General features: G+C 47.6%; 1 long non-coding RNA gene across 2 annotated transcripts; it reads left to right on the forward strand.

The window, feature by feature from the left end:
• Positions 1–629: 629 nt before the first annotated feature.
• LOC142843035 (uncharacterized) lies at positions 630–6,941 on the forward strand. Of its 2 annotated transcripts, none has more exons than XR_012909555.1 (3): positions 630–944; positions 4,218–4,333; positions 4,874–6,941. It is a non-coding gene; the product is annotated as an uncharacterized LOC142843035 (long non-coding RNA). The 2 variants fall into 2 exon arrangements; XR_012909554.1 differs by having other exon boundaries at positions 4,218–4,269.
• The last annotated feature ends 923 nt before the right edge of the window (positions 6,942–7,864 follow it).

Genomic DNA, 7,864 nt, shown 5'->3' on the forward strand with positions numbered 1-7,864 from the left:
AGGCATATCTCACACAGATACACAAACCACATCACACTCCACATTCCCAGCACACACACCATACATATAACATGCACATAACACATAATATATCATGCACAAACCCACATCGCACACATCTCTCACCATGGAAATCACACATCATACACACACATTGGGGTCAATGAACTGGTCCACTGTGAACATGTGACCTATACTAGCCAATCAGAGGGTCCCATTTCCCCAGGTCTGCACTGAGGTGGCAGAAGGAAGGCACATAACTCTCATGGAGATCCACCTGCAATCGCTGCACGCAAGAAGTGGAAATGGGTGGATTAGGACCGTTAGCAACAAAGCGAATCCAAGGTCCGCCTGGACTGCGTAAGACCCGTCTCAAAACAAAATTATATTACCTGCCTTGTAGGGAATTAACGAACTTGAACACGATGTTTATGCCGCATTGGGAGCAGTCCCTGGCACACACTCAACAAATGTTTGTCATAACTGCTGATCCCTTCCAAGAACTTGGGGAGACTGTGTGTTCCTTTCTGGAACTCAGAAGAAAATGAGCAGGGGTGGGGGTGGGCAGTGCTTCCTTTTTAACCGTGACAGGGGTGAGGGGAGTGGAGACGGTAAACAGTTCCCAGAAAAGGAAGCCGACTTTGCAGACAAAGCAATCAGTGTCCACTTCTAGGGAGGAGTGTCGGCGGCGTAAGTGCCTGTTCTGTTCAAGGTACCGTGTGAGAGCTGGGGGTGGGGGGAATCTGGAGAAATCAGCCTCTCTGACTACGGCTTACAATGGAGAGACAGGGCAATAACTCACAAGGAAGAGAACATCCAAGACACACGACACAGCGGGATTAATCACGTCCTGATGCAGCTAAGAGTTTCACAATGCATCCAGAGATGACAGATTCATCCGAGGTCAAGCGACTGGGAAGGGTGCCAGTGAGATAGCTCAGCAGGTAATGCCATTTCCTGACAACTTGAGCCCAGTCCCTTGAACCCACACAGTGAAAAGAACCCACGAACCCGCATGGTGCGAGTTGTCCTGACCTCCCCAAGAGCACCCTGCTATTCATTTGCCTGCCCTCGGACACATTCGTAGTTGTGCGGACACACACGTATGTCCAGGCAGGGCTGCACATGTATGTGGGAGCCTGCTGTTGGTGTCTTCTTCCACGTCACTTTCCATGTCACGTATGAGCTGCAGTCTCTCACATGAACCCAGAGTTTACTGACGACCCCCCCACACACACACCACACCCCGGTCTAAGCTAGCAAACTGCTGTAAGGAATCCCACCTCTGGTCCCCAGCACTAGAGTTACAGACAGGCTGCCACATTTTCCCAAGATTTATGTGGTACTGGGGACCATCTCCCCAGCCCTGCCATCTAGATAGCTCTGTTAGCATTTATTTATTGGTGAGGGAAGGCTCGTCTATGTCTATAGAGTGCACGCCACCGCACATGTGTGGAGGTTAGAGGGAACTTGGTGGGGTGTTGATCTGTCCCGTCCTGCGTGTTCCTGGGATTAAACTCCCGTTGTCAAGCTTGGTGGCAAGCACCTTTACCCACTGAGCCATCTCAGAGGCCTTAATTTATTTGTTTGCTTGTCTTATTGTTTGGTTACCACACAGATTTTAAGTGCTCGAATGGTGAATGTCCTCGCGGAGGCCCACAGGCCAGAGGTTTGGTCTCAAGGAGGCAACGCTACTGGGAAGTCCTGAAGCCTTTACGGGGTGGGGCCTGGTGAGAAGTTGTATCACTGGGCCTCTTAACCTTGCCAGGGTCTTTCTGTCTCTCTGTCTTTGTTTCCCCATCACCATGAGGTGAGCAGTCCACTCTGTTCCCTCTCCCTACAGTCCCAGAGACAGGGCTAAGTGACCATGGCAGAAACCCTGAGCTAAAACATTCCTTCAGATAAGTTGATATTTTTTTTTCGGGTATTTTTGTCATGGCAAAGAAGCCCAACATCTTAATTAAATCTATAAATTTAAAAGCTGGCTACTAGCTTAGTAACTTTTCAGATGGCTAAACAAAAAGAAAACACGTCTAAGCCGGGAATGTAGAGTGCTTGCCTAGCATGTGCAAGGTTTGATTCTCCAGTATTAAAAAAAAAAGCTGAAAAAATAATCTGTACCTGTTACGAAGAATCCTAACCTTAACCCTCCCAACATCCAGATGCTGGTTTCTGCTTTAAGAGTCCTAGACAAAACAAATGTTAGAAAAACATTCAGGGGCAAGATAATAAGGCTTCTCTCCTGCCCTGCTCTGGTGTGACTGGGAAGAATACCTACCCCACACAGGATAAAAGGAGTGTCTTCTTGGGCATGAGCAGACTTCCTGCCATGATGAATTGTAGCACTGCTCCACAGTGGCCAGAAGAGAGATTTAGAGGCTCTGGAACTAGGAGGAGGGAGGAAGTGAAGGACTCGGGTTCACTGTTCATAGCTCAGAAGCAGAGTAGCCTGGCTGGGTCAGGGAGGAGAGGGCAGGGAGAACTTCCCGTGCCTTGGCATAGATAGACTGCAGGAATCTCAAGGCCTGCCAGCCAGCCCCCATCCTTCCTAACTGTGGTCCATTCCTCCTTCCCCGGGTGCCTCGGGCTAAGGCTGCCTGTGCAGAGAGCAGAGGCTGCTTGGAGAGGCAGTGACACCATGAGGTCACTTGAGCCACAGTAGGCAGGTGACACACAGGACCTGGCCATGAACACTCAGAGAGGTTTCTGAGAGGGAACTGGCCTACCTAGCTACCTGCAACCCTTCTGTCTTAGTTAAGGCTTCTATTGCTGAGAAGAGACTCCATGACCACAGCAACTCTTATAAAAGAAAACATTTAATTGTGATGGTTTGCTCACAGTTCAGAGGTTTAGTCCATTATCGTCATGGCAGGAGGCATGGCAGCATGCAGGCAGACATGGTGCTGGGGAAGGAGCTGAGCGTCCTTACATCTTGACTCAGAGGGAACAGGAAGTGGTCTGTCTCACTGGGTGTGGCTTGAGCATATATGAGACCTCAAAGCCCATCTCCACAGTGACACACTTCCTCCAGCAAGACCACACACACTCCAAGGCCACACCTCCTAATAGTGCCACTCCCTTTGGGGGCCATTTTCTTCCAAACCACGACTCCTTTTCTCCCAAGCTGGAAGCTAAAATTGGCTTATTCAACCTAAATAAAAACCAGAGAAATCTCCAAACGTTAGCCTACTGGTGGACTGGGTATGCTGGCCCACACCTCTAATCCCAGTACTCAGGAGGCAGAGGCAGAAGGATTTTTGTAAGTCTGAGGTGGACAGAGCTACATAATGAGACCCTGTCTCAGAAAAACCTCCCACAAAAAAAAGAAAAGAAGCATTTTTCTTTTAAAATGTGTTTTATTAAACTTTAGTGTGTGTGTGTGTGGTTGTGTAAGGTTGTGTGTGTGTGGTGTGTTTGTGAGCAAGTGCAGGTGCACATATGTGCCACAGTACTGGTGGTTGGGGACAATTTTGTATTCTGTCAATTACGTTTTAAATAAATGCTGATTGGCCAGTAGCCAAACAGGAAGTAGAGGCGGGGCAATGAGAACAGGAGTATTCTGGGAAGAAGGAAGCTCTTCCCCCAGTCCTGCCCAGATCACTGAAGAAGCAGGATGTGACCTGCCCTGCTGAAAAAGGTACCGAGCCATGTGGCTAACATAGATAATAACAATGGGCTAATATAAGTTATAAGAGCTAATAAGAAGCCTGAGCTAATGGGCCAGTCAGTTTTATAACTTATATAGACCTCTGTGTGATTTTTCTTTGGGGCTTACCGGCTGCAGGAACCTGGCAGGACAGAAACCCCAACAAGCCCAGCCCTCATGTTACACAGTACAAATGTGGAGGTCAGAGGACAATTTTTTTTCTTTCTTTTTTAAATGATTGATTTATTTTTCGTTTCATGGTGTTTTGTCTGTATGAATGTCTTTATAAGGGTGTCAGATCTCCTGGAACTGGAGCTATAGACAGTTGTGAACTTTTGTGTGGTGGCTGGGAATTGAACCCAGATCTTCTGCAAGAGAGCTGGTACTCTTAACCACTGAACTATCTCTCCAATCCCCAAGAGGACAACTTCTCAGAGTCATTTCTCTTCTTCCACTGTGGGTTCTGGGATTGGACTCGGGTTGGCAGACGTGTATGAGAAGCACTTTGGTTCACTGAGCCTGCTCACCTGCCCTCTCATGCTTTAATAAGGACTCTTTCCCTTCTTCATAGCCTGAGATGCCCACCACTCATCCTCTCCTCCAGGAGGTAGCCCTGGAGCTAAGTGAGTGGCTTGCACATCCCATCTCTGACCATCTGGAGGTTCTGCATTCTCCTGGCCTCTGAGAGTGAGAGCTGGGTGGGCTCTTGGGAAAGCCACTCACCACTCTTTAGCTACTTGCTTTCCCTGACCTCCTCAGGTCAAGCTACTGACTCTATTGGACTTACGGCTGATCACAGGCTTTGGAGGGTAGCTTAGTCATTTACCCTACTCCTGGTACTAACTTCTGTCTTAGTCACTGTTCTATTGCTGGGAAGAGACACCATAACCAGGGCAACTCTCAAAAAGGAAAGCATCTAATCGTGGGCTTGCTTAGGTTTCAGGGGCTTATAGTCCATTATCATCACAGCAGGGAGCATGTCAGCAGGGTGCATGGTGGCATATAAGCATGGTGCTGGTGGAGCTGCATCCTGATCTCTAGGGAGGGAGGAATCAAACTTGGGTATTTATGCTAACTGAACTATCTTCCTGAGCCCTTAAATTTTGAAAAAATTAATTATGTTCATGTATTTATGTGAGTATATGTCTCGGGGGGTACCTGCATGCCACAGTATGCATGTGGGGGTCAGAGAACAACTTATAAGAGGAGCTTCTCTCCTTCCCCCAGATTGAACTCAGATCATCAGGCTTGACAGAAAGTCCCTTTACCCTCTGAGTCATCTGGCAGACACCACTCAATTTTGTCAAAAGGGCAAGAATTCCATTAAACTGCAGAGGAGAAAGAACTTAGTTGTTATTTTTTTTTTCAAATTTATTTTTTTCCTAGCAACAAGGCATCCAGAACCAATTATTACTAATTTGAGTTGAGTAAAATACCATTCTAACAATAAAGAAGAACAAACCAATTTTAAAAAACGGACAAAGGACTTGAAGACAATTTCTCCAAAGGAGCTATACAAATGAAGACTGAGCAGATGAAGGTACGCTCGGCATCACTAATGATGAGGCAGCAAAGACCAGTTCACATCATTTGAACAGGTTTCACTTCAGAGAATAAGAAGAGGGGAAGGAAAAACAAAGCCGGTGTGAGGGTGTGGAGCGCTGGATCCCATGTATGTTCTGATGAGAAAGGAAAACGATGCTGGGGCTGCAGGTCTTCAAAACGTTCCGCATAGAACTGCCATAAGAGCCCACAGTTTTCCTTCTGGGTAAATACCCAAAGGAGCTAAAAGCCCAGGCTCCAACTGTTAACATGGACATCTTGACAGCAGCATAATCTACCCGCCGTAGCCAAATGATGATGACATCGTGTGTCCATCCCTCGCTGGAGATAAACTCAGCCTTAAAGGATTCTGACATCCGCAGCAATATCAAAGGACTTTAAGGACATCACACTAGGAGAAATAAACCAATCGCAAATCATGGATAAACAGCATGTAGTTCCATTGTGGGAGCCACTTAGAACAGTCAGATTCATAGACTGGTGATTCCGGGAGCTGGAGGCAGGGGAGGACGGAGCAAGTTCGTGTGTATTTATTTTGTGTGAGTGCATTTGCACACGTGGGTGCAAAAGGGAGCCAGGGAACACACTTAGTGTTGTTCCTTAGAAACCATCCGTGCTTATGCATTTTCATTTTTATTGTGTTTGCATTTATTTATTGCTGTGTATGTAGAAAGCACCTTTATCCACTGAGCCATCTCACCAGTCCCACCCTGGTTTTGGAGATGGAATCTCACATTGGCCTGGAGCTCACTGATTAGGCTAAACCAGCTAGCCAGGGAGCCCCAGAGACTCTTCCTTCTGCCTCCCCATCATTAGGATCATAGATACATACCACTGCACCCGCTTTTTTAAAAACATGGATTTGAGGCTTGAACTCGGGTCTTCATGCTTGCTCAGCGAGCACTTCTCTGCCTGAGCATCCTCCCAGCACATGAGCTAGCATTTAACTGGAGCTTTAGTTTGGGATGATGATATTCTGAAGGGGGATGGTGGTGGCAGCTGCACAATACTCAGTTCAGCCGGGTTTCGGTGGCGCACGCCTTTAATCTCAATGCTCAGGAGGCAGAGGCAGGGGAATCTCTGAGTTGGAGGCCAGCTTGGTCTGTACAATGAGTTCCAGGAGAGTGAGTTTTCCAGACAGAGAAACCCTGTCTGGAAATTCAAAATAAACAAAAACCACAAAATAAAACCAAAAGGTCAAAGTAGCAAAGCATACATTTTACTACAATTTAAAAAACAAGCCAAAGACAAAAGTGAAAGGGCAGGAAAGTCAGTTCCCGGGGCAGAGGAGCTTGCCATACAAGCCTGATGGTTCAGTTCCCAGAACCCGTGGTGGACAGAGAGGACCAAAGCTGTCCTCGGACTGCAGGGCCATATTACACAGGCCCATATTTCTACCTGGAATGGCGGCCAGACTTTCAGGCCACAGTTTGCACCTGCCACATAGGAGGTGGTCACCTAGCCTTTCCCGACAAACTGACGGCACCCTAAACACAGGGTCAGGAGATGCTAATGTCGCTCTGCTCCTTCTTTGTCATTTGGGGGGATGCCTGGAAAAGAGGTGTTAACTCAGTCTACGTGACAGAGCAGTCATAGATAGGAAGACGTGACAAAATGGGTATAAAAAGGTGTGGACGTGACCACAATTATTCGCCTGGCTACCTAGGAAACAGAATGCTAATGAACTTCCCCCTCAGTTTACAGTTTGGTATGAAAGTTGTTTGGAGAATAAACATGTGTGAATTTTCAGGATGTGAATTCAGGATTTCATGAGGGAATCCCTGATAATTCTCTCCTGATAAAGTCATGTGAGTTGTGTCTCAATTATTCCCATGCCTCCCCGCTGGTCCGAGAAATACTTTATGGTCCAGGCTGATCCTGAATCATGACATTGGACCCCCCCACATGTATGTGCATATATGGACACACACACACACAATAATGAAACTAAGAGCAGATGATGCCTAGAACAGAAGAGAAGCTGCTGGTCCTGTTGCATGGTGCCCTTGCTGCCTGTGGAGGGTTCCTGCAGAGAGGCTTCTGGGTGGTCTTTTGTACCTGTGTGCTGTGCAGCCATAAGCCAGGCTGTGAAATTCCTCTACCTCGGAGAGTTGTAGGAAAGTCATCCTCACACCTGTAGAGGATATGTTTCCTGAGGAGAATCCCCGTAGAAAGTTCACTGCGTCTGGGGAGATTGCCTGCTGAGGTCCCCGAGACCCTAGCTGTTAGTTGGGTGGAGCGAGAGGGAAGTGGAGAGATCAAGGCGTAGTCCTCATGCTTCTCAAACTCTGCATCTTCCAGCGCTCACCCCAATTCCGCTCGCCAAATCCTGAGTTGACAGAAGACAGTAAAGCTGCACTCATTCCTTGAACCTGGCCAGTAGCCTATCCCAGAATCCCCCATTCCTGCCAACAATGTCAACAAGCTATCCTACAGCCTAACAAGCTGTCCTACAGCCTACACCTGACTGTTGTACCTTGTACGGAGCTTTTCCCTTTCCTCCACTTCCTCCTCTTTTCCTTTTCTCCCAAGTCTTGTTATTGTAGCCCAGGCTGACTTCAAACTCCTGATCTTCATCTTCAGCCTCCTAAATGCTGGGGTTCTGGGCGTGTGTCACCACACCTGGCTGCCTAAGTTTCCGCTGACCCAGTGACA

This window comes from Microtus pennsylvanicus, chromosome 2, assembly GCF_037038515.1.
Source record: "Microtus pennsylvanicus isolate mMicPen1 chromosome 2, mMicPen1.hap1, whole genome shotgun sequence".
In the NCBI taxonomy this organism is placed as follows: Eukaryota; Metazoa; Chordata; class Mammalia; order Rodentia; family Cricetidae; genus Microtus; species Microtus pennsylvanicus.